This window comes from Heterodontus francisci, unplaced genomic scaffold, assembly GCF_036365525.1.
Source record: "Heterodontus francisci isolate sHetFra1 unplaced genomic scaffold, sHetFra1.hap1 HAP1_SCAFFOLD_43, whole genome shotgun sequence".
Classification (NCBI taxonomy): domain Eukaryota; kingdom Metazoa; phylum Chordata; class Chondrichthyes; order Heterodontiformes; family Heterodontidae; genus Heterodontus; species Heterodontus francisci.
Window position 1 is genome coordinate 6448417 of NW_027141852.1, and position 9066 is coordinate 6457482.

The 9066-nt window shown below is 46.3% G+C and overlaps 1 non-coding gene across 1 annotated transcript; it reads right to left on the reverse strand.

The window, feature by feature from the left end:
• Positions 1-8515: 8515 nt before the first annotated feature.
• On the reverse strand, positions 8516-8587 carry trnam-cau (transfer RNA methionine (anticodon CAU)). The gene has a single exon. It is a non-coding gene; the product is annotated as a tRNA-Met (tRNA).
• Positions 8588-9066: the final 479 nt, after the last annotated feature.

The window sequence follows — 9066 nt, forward strand, 5'->3', positions numbered from 1 at the left end:
AATCCAACAAACAGTGAGAGACTGGAACTAAAGCAGGAAAATTCCCTCTCCTTTGGGTGGTGAAATTGTCAGTGATTTTCAATAGTGATTTCTTCCCATTGTGTCTCCCTGAGCCTGTCCAGACACTGTCCGAGAATGAACTCTCCCTTCCCCGTGTCCCCGGCTCACTCCATGTTCCGGGAGCAGCTCCTGCTCCACAGTGGCTGTTCCAAACACTCCCCGACTCCCCCTCAACTTCCAACCACTCAGTGCTAATCTCTGAGCACATCTGCGGACACGCTCCCAAAGCAGTGGCTGCTGGAAGCAGATGCTGTTTGTTCCCTTCCCCCGGGCCCGGGAAGTCTCCATTAGCAGCTGATTTAAAGCATCTTCCCCTGATTGAGTGAATGGCTTCACAGACTGGGTTGGGGAAAGACTGCGCATGCGCTCCACTCCTCATTGTGACGTCCCACTGGGGGCGGTGCTACGTCGCGCGTGCGCAGATCTCTGCAGCAATTCAGCATTCAAACATCAATGGGAACTTTCCCCATTTCACCCTCATCAAAGTCCCAAAGAAAGTGAAGAGGGGCTTGGACTGGAGGGAGGGAGGGGCGGGGTAGGGGGAACCTAGAACCCAGAAAGCTGCCTACTTACCCCATTTAGATGCTCAATTTGTGGTCATTCCCTGCAGGGCGTTTGTTATTATTGAGCCCCTCCTGGTAAAACAATCCGACAGAAAGAGGGGAGAAAGGAGGGAGCCGGTGTGTTTGCTGGGACCTTGCAGAATTCATTTCAGCAGCAAAAGCCCCGGGTTATATTAACCCGAGTGAAACACGCTGTCAGTGAGAGGAAAACCGAACGGCCCTTTTCATCTTTTCATTGGAAACAAAGTAGAGCCGGAAGTGCGGCGAGCAGAGCAGACACACAAGCTCAATGACAGGAGAGCTTGGCCGTCCCTGAGTTTCAGCTCCCGGCTCTTACATTTCCTCATCCACACTGTCTTTACTGTGGATGTTCAGGGGTTCCTTGTCGGATCTGAGGACTGTATCCATTAAACATTCTGAGTCAGGAGATCCACACACTCTCTGTTATCAAGATTTATGGGCAGGAATGTTTCAAAACGTTGTCTATTAAATCATTGTATTAGTCACAGAACTAATGAGGCAATCGGTTCATTATTCAGGCCTTGAACTTGGTTTGGGTAGACCGAAAACTGAGAGATTCAGCACCTCTCCAATCCTTCACTAATATAACTGATTTTTTGATGAAGTAACAGAAAAGGTTGATGAAGGGAAAGCAATGGATGTTGTCTATATGGATTTTAAGAAAGCGTTTGACAGACTACCACAGAAAAGGCTGGGTAACAAAACTGAGGTTCCAGGAATAGGAGGGTCAGTATCTGCTTGGGTTAAAAAATGGATGAGATATCAAGAAAAGCGAGTTGTGGTATTTGGTTGTTTTTCAGAATGGAAGATGGTGAACAGTGATGTCCACAAGGGTCAGTGTCAGGACCACCATATATATAAATGACTTGAATATTGGAATCACAGAATTGTTACTGCACAGAAGGAGGCCATTTGGCCCATCGTGTCTGCACTGACTCTCCAAATGAGCAATTCACCTCATGTCACTTCCCCGTCTTCTCCCCATAATCCTGCACAATCTTCCTTTTCAGATAACAGTCTAATTTCCCTTTGAATGCTTCAATTGAACCTGCCTCCATCACATTCTCAGGCAGTTCATACTTTAACCACTCGCTGTGTGAAAAAGTTTTTCCTCATGTCGCTTTTGCTTCTTTTACCAATTACTTTAAATCTGTACCCTCTCGTTCTCGATCCTTTCACAAGTGGGAACAGTTTCTCCCTATCCACTCTGTCCACACCCCTCATCATTTTGAATACCACTATGAAATCTCCTCTTCGCCTTCTTTTCTCCAAGGAAAACAGTCCTAACTTCTCCAATCTATCTTCATAACTGAAATTCCTCATCCCTTGAACCATTCTCATGAATCTTTTCCATAATCTCTCCAATGCCTTCACATCTTTCCTAAAGTGTGGCACCCAGAACTGGACTCAGTACTTCAGCTGAGGCTAGTGTCTTATACAAGTTCAACATGACCTCCTTGTTCTTGTACTCTATGCCTCTATCACTAAAGCCGAGGATACTGTATGCTTTATTAACCACTCTCTCAACCAATGACATATAACCCCAGTTCCCACTGCTCCTGCACCCCCTTTAGAATTGTACCCTTTATTCTATATTGTCACTCCATGTTCTTCTTACCAAAATGAATCAATTCACATTTCTCTGCATTGAACTTCACCTGTCATCTGTCCTCCCATTCCACCAACTTGTCTATGTCCTTTTGAAGTTCTACACTATCATCCTTACAGTTCACAATGCTTCCAATTTTCGTGTCATCCATAAGCTTTGAAATTCTGCCCTGTACACCAAGGTGGAGGTCATTAATATATATCAGGAAAGGCAAGGGTCCCAACACTGAATCCTGTGGAACTCCATTACAAACCTTCCTCCAGCCCGAAGAACATCCATTGCTCACTACTCTTTGTTTCCTGTCAATCAGCCAATTCCATATCCATGTTACTACTGTCCCTTTTATTCCATGAGTTATAACTTTGCTCACAAGTCTGTTGTGTTGCATTGTATCAAACTCCTTTCGAAAGTCAATAAAAGCAAAATACTGCAGATGCTAGAAATCTGAAATATAAACAAAAAGTGCTGGAAATACTCAGCAGGTCTGGCAGCATCTGTGGAGAGAGAAACAGAGTTAATGTTTCAGGTCAGTGACCATTCAGATGCTGCCAGACCTTTTGAAAGTCCATGCACACCACATCAACAGCATTGCCCTCATCATCCCTCTCTGTTACCTCATCAAAAAACTCCAGCAGGGCAGTTAAACATGATTTTCCCTGAAGAAATCCATGCTGTCTTTCCTGAATTAACCACATTTGTCCATGGACTGTTAATTTTGTCCCGAATTATTCTTTCGAGAAGTTTTACCACCACCGAAATTGAACTGACTGGGGAGTGAGACGAGGTGAGTTGCTTTAGCAGAGAGCCAACATGGGTTCGTCAGGCCGAATGGCCTCCTTCTGTGCTTTAGCCATTCTATGATTGTATGATTCTAGCAGCAACTGTTGGTGGAGAGGCAGTGATGCAGGAATGGGTTGACAGAAAGGGGAAAGTCTGGGCTTGTGTGTGTTTGCAGCATTTGCAGCTTGTGTTCGGGTTTGTGAATAAAGGTGATTTGGAAGCTGTGTTCCAAATTGAAGTGTTTATTGGCAGCAAGAAGTTGATGTCAATGAAGAATACAACGTGTTAAGATGAAGGGTGGTGTGATTGAGGATAGCAGTAAATATTGTGCTGGTGAATTATTTGTGTTAATAAACTTCCACTGCGCCCTCTGCTGCAGGCTGCTGTTTATATCCAGCTGTGTATTAGTGCCGTGTGTTAACTAGATAAATGTTTGTTTCAACGCTGTTTACAAAGCAAAAGCATTGCACTCAAACAGTCCCAGACACAGCAACACACGTACAAAAGCAAAATACTGCAGATGCTGGAAATCTGAAACATAAACAGAAAATGCTTGAAATAGTCAGCAGGTCTGGCAGCATCTGTGGAGAAAGAAACAAAGTTAATGTGAGCTGAGGAAACAGACCTGAACTGTTAACTGTTTCTCTCTGCACAGATGCTGCCAGACCTACTGAGCATTTCCAGCATTTTCTGTTTTTATTACAGCAACACCTTTGATCAGCAGCAGCGGTGATAGTGCGAGCCAGGGGGCAGCCAGGAAGGTATGTTTCACTATAAAGTACTTACCTGGCGATTCGGCGGAAGCAGACACGGGGACTGCTGGGTAAGTGAACTTATATATTCGGGCAGTGGCTAAACCCGAAACACTACACGTGTAGTGTCTCCCACCCATCCTCCTCCTCCAACCAAAAAAATGGACTCTTGTGTGGAGGGTTTGGTAAGGTAAGGTTTTCCTTTATATTTTTTTATTCTCTGTTGCCAATTTCGAGTAGAGGGGATGGAAGCTAGGGCAGTTGCATGCTCCTCTTGCAGGATGTGGGAGGTAAGGGTCACCACTTGTGTCCCTGCTGACTTCACCTGTGAGAAGTGCACCCAACTCCAGCTCCTCGCAGACCTCGTTAGGGAACTGGAGCTGGAGCTGGATGAACTTCGGATCATGCGGGAGGCAGAGGGGATGTTAGAGAGCAATTATAGGGAAGTACTGACACCTAAGTCACAGGATAAAGGTAGCTGGGTGACCGTCAGGGGAGGGAAAGGGAATAGGCGCACAGTGCAGGGATCCCCTGTGGTTGGCGGAGAGGGGGACCTACCAGGGGAAAGCCACAGTGGCCAGGTCTCTGGCACTGAGCCTGGCTCTGCGGCTCAGAAGGGAAGGCTGGAGAACAGGAGAGCGATAGTGATAGGAGATTCAATGGTTAGAGGAACAGACAGGAGATACTGTGGTCGCGAACGAGACTCCCGGATGATATGTTGCCTCCCGGATGCCAGGGTTAGGGATATCTCGGATCGAGTCTACAGGATTCTTAATGGGGGGAGGGGGAGCAGCCAGAAGTCGTGGTACATATCGGTACCAATGACATAGCTAGGTAAAGGGATGAGGACCTGAAAAGCGAATATAGGAGTGAGGTTGGAAGCTAAAAGGCAGGACGAGCAGAGTAGTAATCTCAGGATTGATACCGGTGCCACGTGCTAGTGAGGCTAGAAACAGAGAGCGAGTGCAGCTGAACACGTGGCTACAGAGCTGGTGTAGGAGGGAGGGCTTCAGTTATGTGGATCATTGGGACACCTTCTGGGGAAGGTGGGACCTGCACAAGAAGAACGGGTTGCATCTGAACTGGAGGGGCACCAATATCCTGGGCGGGAGGTTTGCTAGAGCTCTTCGGGAGGGTTTAAACTAGTTTGGCAGGGGGATGGGAACCGGAGCTATGGCTAAGTGGATGGGGTAGCTATTGATCAGGCAGATACTGAGTGCAGAGAGTCTGTGAGGAAGGTTAGACAGTTGACAGGGCAAAGTTTCAGCCAGTATGATGGGTTGAAGTGTGTCTATTTTAATGCAAGAAGTGTCAGGAATAAGGGTGATGAACTTAGAGCATGGATCAGTACTTCGAGCTACGATGTTGTGACCATTACGGACACTTGGATATCACAGGGGCAGGAATGGATGTTGGATGTTCCCGGGTTTAGATGTTTCAAAAGGAATAGGGAGGGAGGTAAAAGAGGTGGGGGAGTGACATTGTTAATCAGGGATAGTATCACAGCTGCAGAAAGGGAGGTCATCGAGGAGGGTTTGTCTACTGAGTCATTATGGGTGGAAGTCAGAAACAGGAAAGGAGCAGTCACTTTATTGGGAGTTTTCTATAGACCCCCCAATAGCAACAGAGACACGGAGGAACAGATTGGGAGGCAGATTTTGGAAAGGTGCAGAAGTAACAGGGTTGTTGTCATGGGTGACTTCAACTTCCCTAATATTGATTGGAACCTCCTTCGTGCAAATAGTTTGGATGCAGCAGTTTTTGTCAGGTGTGTCCAGGAAGGTTTCCTGACTCAATATGTAGATAAGCCGACTAGAGGGGAGGCTATGTTGGATTTGGTGCTTGGCAACGAACCAGGCCAGGTGGCAGATCTCTCGGTGGGAGAGCATTTCGGTGATAGTGATCACAACTCCCGGACCTTTACTATAGTCATGGAGAGGGACAGGAGCAGACGGGATGGGAAAATATTTAATTGGGGGAGGGGGAATTACAATGCTATTAGGCAGGAACTGGGGTGCATAAATTGGGAACAGATGTTCTCAGGGAAATGCATGACAGAAATGTGGAGGTTGTTTAGGGAGCACTTGCTGCGACTGCTGGATAGGTTTGTCCTGATGAGGCAAGGAAGGGATGGTAGGGTGAAGGAACCTTGGATGACAAGAAATGTGGAACAGCTAGTCAAGAGGAAGAAGGAAGCTTACTTAAGGTTGAGGAAGCAAGGATCAGACAGGGCTCTAGAGGGTTACAAGGTAGCCAGGAAGGAACTGAAGAATGGACTTAGGAGAGCTAGAAGGGGACATGAAAAAGTCTTGGCGGGTAGGATTAAGGGAAATCCCAATGCGTTCTACACTTATGTGAGGAACAAGAGGATGGCCAGAGTGAGGGTAGGGCCGATCAGGGATAGTGGAGGGAACTTGTGCCTGGAGTCGGAGGATGTAGGGGAGGTCCTAAATGAATACTTTGCTTCAGTATTCACTAGTGAGAGGGACCTGGTCGTTTGTGAGGACAGCGTGAAACAGGCTGATATGCTCGAACAGGTTGATGTTAAGAGGGAGGATGTGCTGGAAATTTTGAAAGACATGAGGACAGATAAGTCCCTGGGGCCAGACGGGATATACCCAAGGATATTAAGGGAAGCAAGGGAAGAGATTGCCGCGGCTTTGGCGATGATCTTTGCGTCCTCACTGTCCACTGGAGTAGTACCAGATGATTGGAGGGTGGCAAATGTTATTCCCTTGTTCAAGAAAGGGAATAGGGATAACCCTGGGAATTATAGACCAGACAGTCTTATGTCGGTAGTGGGCAAATTATTGGAGAGGATTCTGAGAGACATGATTTATGATTAGTTGGAAAAGCATAGTTTGATTAGAGACTGTCAGCATGGCTTTGTGAGGGGCAGGTCATGCCTCACAAGCCTTACTGAATTCTTTGAAGATGTGACAAAACACATTGATGAAGGAAGAGCAGTGGATGTGGTGTATATGGATTTCAGTAAGGCGTTTGATAAGGTTCCCCATGGTAGGCTCATTCAGAAAGTAAGGAGGCATGGGATACAGGGAAAGTTGGCTGTCTGGATACAGAATTGGCTGGCCCATAGAAGACAGAGGGTGGTAGTAGATGGAAAGTATTCAGCCTGGAGCTCAATGACTAGTGGTGTTCCGCAGGGATCTGTTCTGGGACCTCTGCTCTTTGTGATTTTTATAAATGACTTGGATGAGGAAGTGGAAGTCTGGGTTAGCAAGTTTGCCGATGACACGAAGGTTGCTGGAGTTGTGGATAGTGTGGAAGGCTGTTGTAGGTTGCAACGGGACATTGACAGGATGCAGAGATGGGCTGAGAAGCGGCAGATGGAGTTCAACGTAGAAAAGTGTGAAGTGATTCATTTTGGAAGGTCGAATTTGAATGCAGAATACAGGCTAAAAGACAGGATTCTTGGTAGTGTGGAGGAACAGAGGGATCTTGGGGCCCATGTCCATAGATCGCTCAAAGCTGCCACCCAAATTGATAGGGTTGTTAAGAAGGCGTATGGTGTGTTGGCTTTCATGAACACGGGGATTGAGTTTAATAGCCGCGAGGTTATGCTGCAGCACTATAAAGCCTTGGTTAGACCTGACTTGGAATATTGTGTTCAGTTCTGGTCGTCTCATTATAGGAAGGATGTGGAAGCTTTAGAGAGGGTGCAGAGGAGATTTATCAGGATGCTGCCTGGACTGGAGGGCATGTCCTGCGAAGAAAGATTGAGGGAGCTGGGGCTTTTCCCATTGGAACGAAGAAGGATGAGAGGTGACTTGATAGAGGGTTACAAGATGATGAGAGGCATAGATAGAGTGGATAGCCAGAGACTTTTTCCCAGGGTGGAAAGGGCTATCACCAGGGGGTATAATTTTAAGGTGATAGAGGAAGGTTTCGGGGAGATGTCAGAGGTAGGTTCTTTGCACAGAGAGTGGTGGGTGCGTGGAATGCACTGCCAGCGGTGGTAGTAGAAGCAGATACATTAGGGACATTTAAGCGTCTCTTGGATAGGTACATGGATGATAGTAGAATGAAGGGTACGTAGGCAGTTTTGATCTGAGAGTAGGTTAAAGGTTCGGCACAACATCGTGGGCCGAAGGGCCTGTACTGTGCTGTACTGTTCTATGTTCTATGTTCTATAACACAGGTGATGGGAGGCTCAGCCTGGCTACGTAATGTTACAAGGACGCTGAGTAACACCATCGACAACGGGACAGAGAGTAAAACACACAGAAAACTAATAGACTGTGAGGAAGCAAAAGTGAGGAACGGAGAGAGAGAGACGACGAAACTGAGATGGAGAAACAAGGCGTTTGTATGATTGTGTTCTCCCTGTTGTGTAACGGTATTTCCTGTTGTGTAAATATGTTTTCTGTTGTGTAAAGATGTACCCTGTTGTTGTGTAAAGGTTTTCCCTGTTATTGTTTTATTTTCTGTTCCTGACCATCTCCTCACTGTGACCATTTGTCCTGCTTTTATTGTGGCCAACATCACCATCTGGTGGTGGAGAGGAGGCTCTGCAGGAAGGGGTTGACAAAGTGGGAGAGACTCGGCTGGTCCGTGTTTGCAGCTTGTGTTCGTGTGAGCACAAGTGATTTGTTACTGATTGATGTGTTCACGAGAAGGAAAAAGCTGATCACAATCGAGAGCATCTTGCAATTATTGGGAAGCACTTGATGTTTTGAAAGTGAACTGTTTGTATTATTACCAAACATAAATAGCAGAGAATGGTTTCGATCCATCGACCTCTGGGTTATGGGCCCAGCACGCTTCCGCTGCGCCACTCTGCTAACTGTTAGTTTAAATTTTAGCTGCCTGTTAGTGAAATATGTTCATTTCCCCAATGTTTTTATCAAAATAGGATTGTCGTCTGAATGCTCAAGAATCCTGGACTCAGCACAATGACACAAGGACACTGAGTAACAGCACCGACAATGAGGCAGGCAGAGAAAGACGCACAGAAAACCAGGAAGATATTATCAGGACCCAGAAGGGAACAGACAGAGAAAGACACACAGAAAACCAGGAAGAGATTATCAGGACGCAGAAAGGAACAGACAGAGAAAGGTACTGAGCAAACCAGCAAGAGACAGCGAAAGACTGATGGCTTATGTAATTGTGTTCTCTGTTGTGTAAAGATGTTCCCTGTGTTCCTTTAAAGATATTTCCTGCTGTGTAATATGTTCTCTGTTGTGTAACTATATTCGCTGTTGTGTAAAGATGTTCTCTGTTATTGTGTAAAATGGTTCCCTGTTGGGTAAAGATCTTC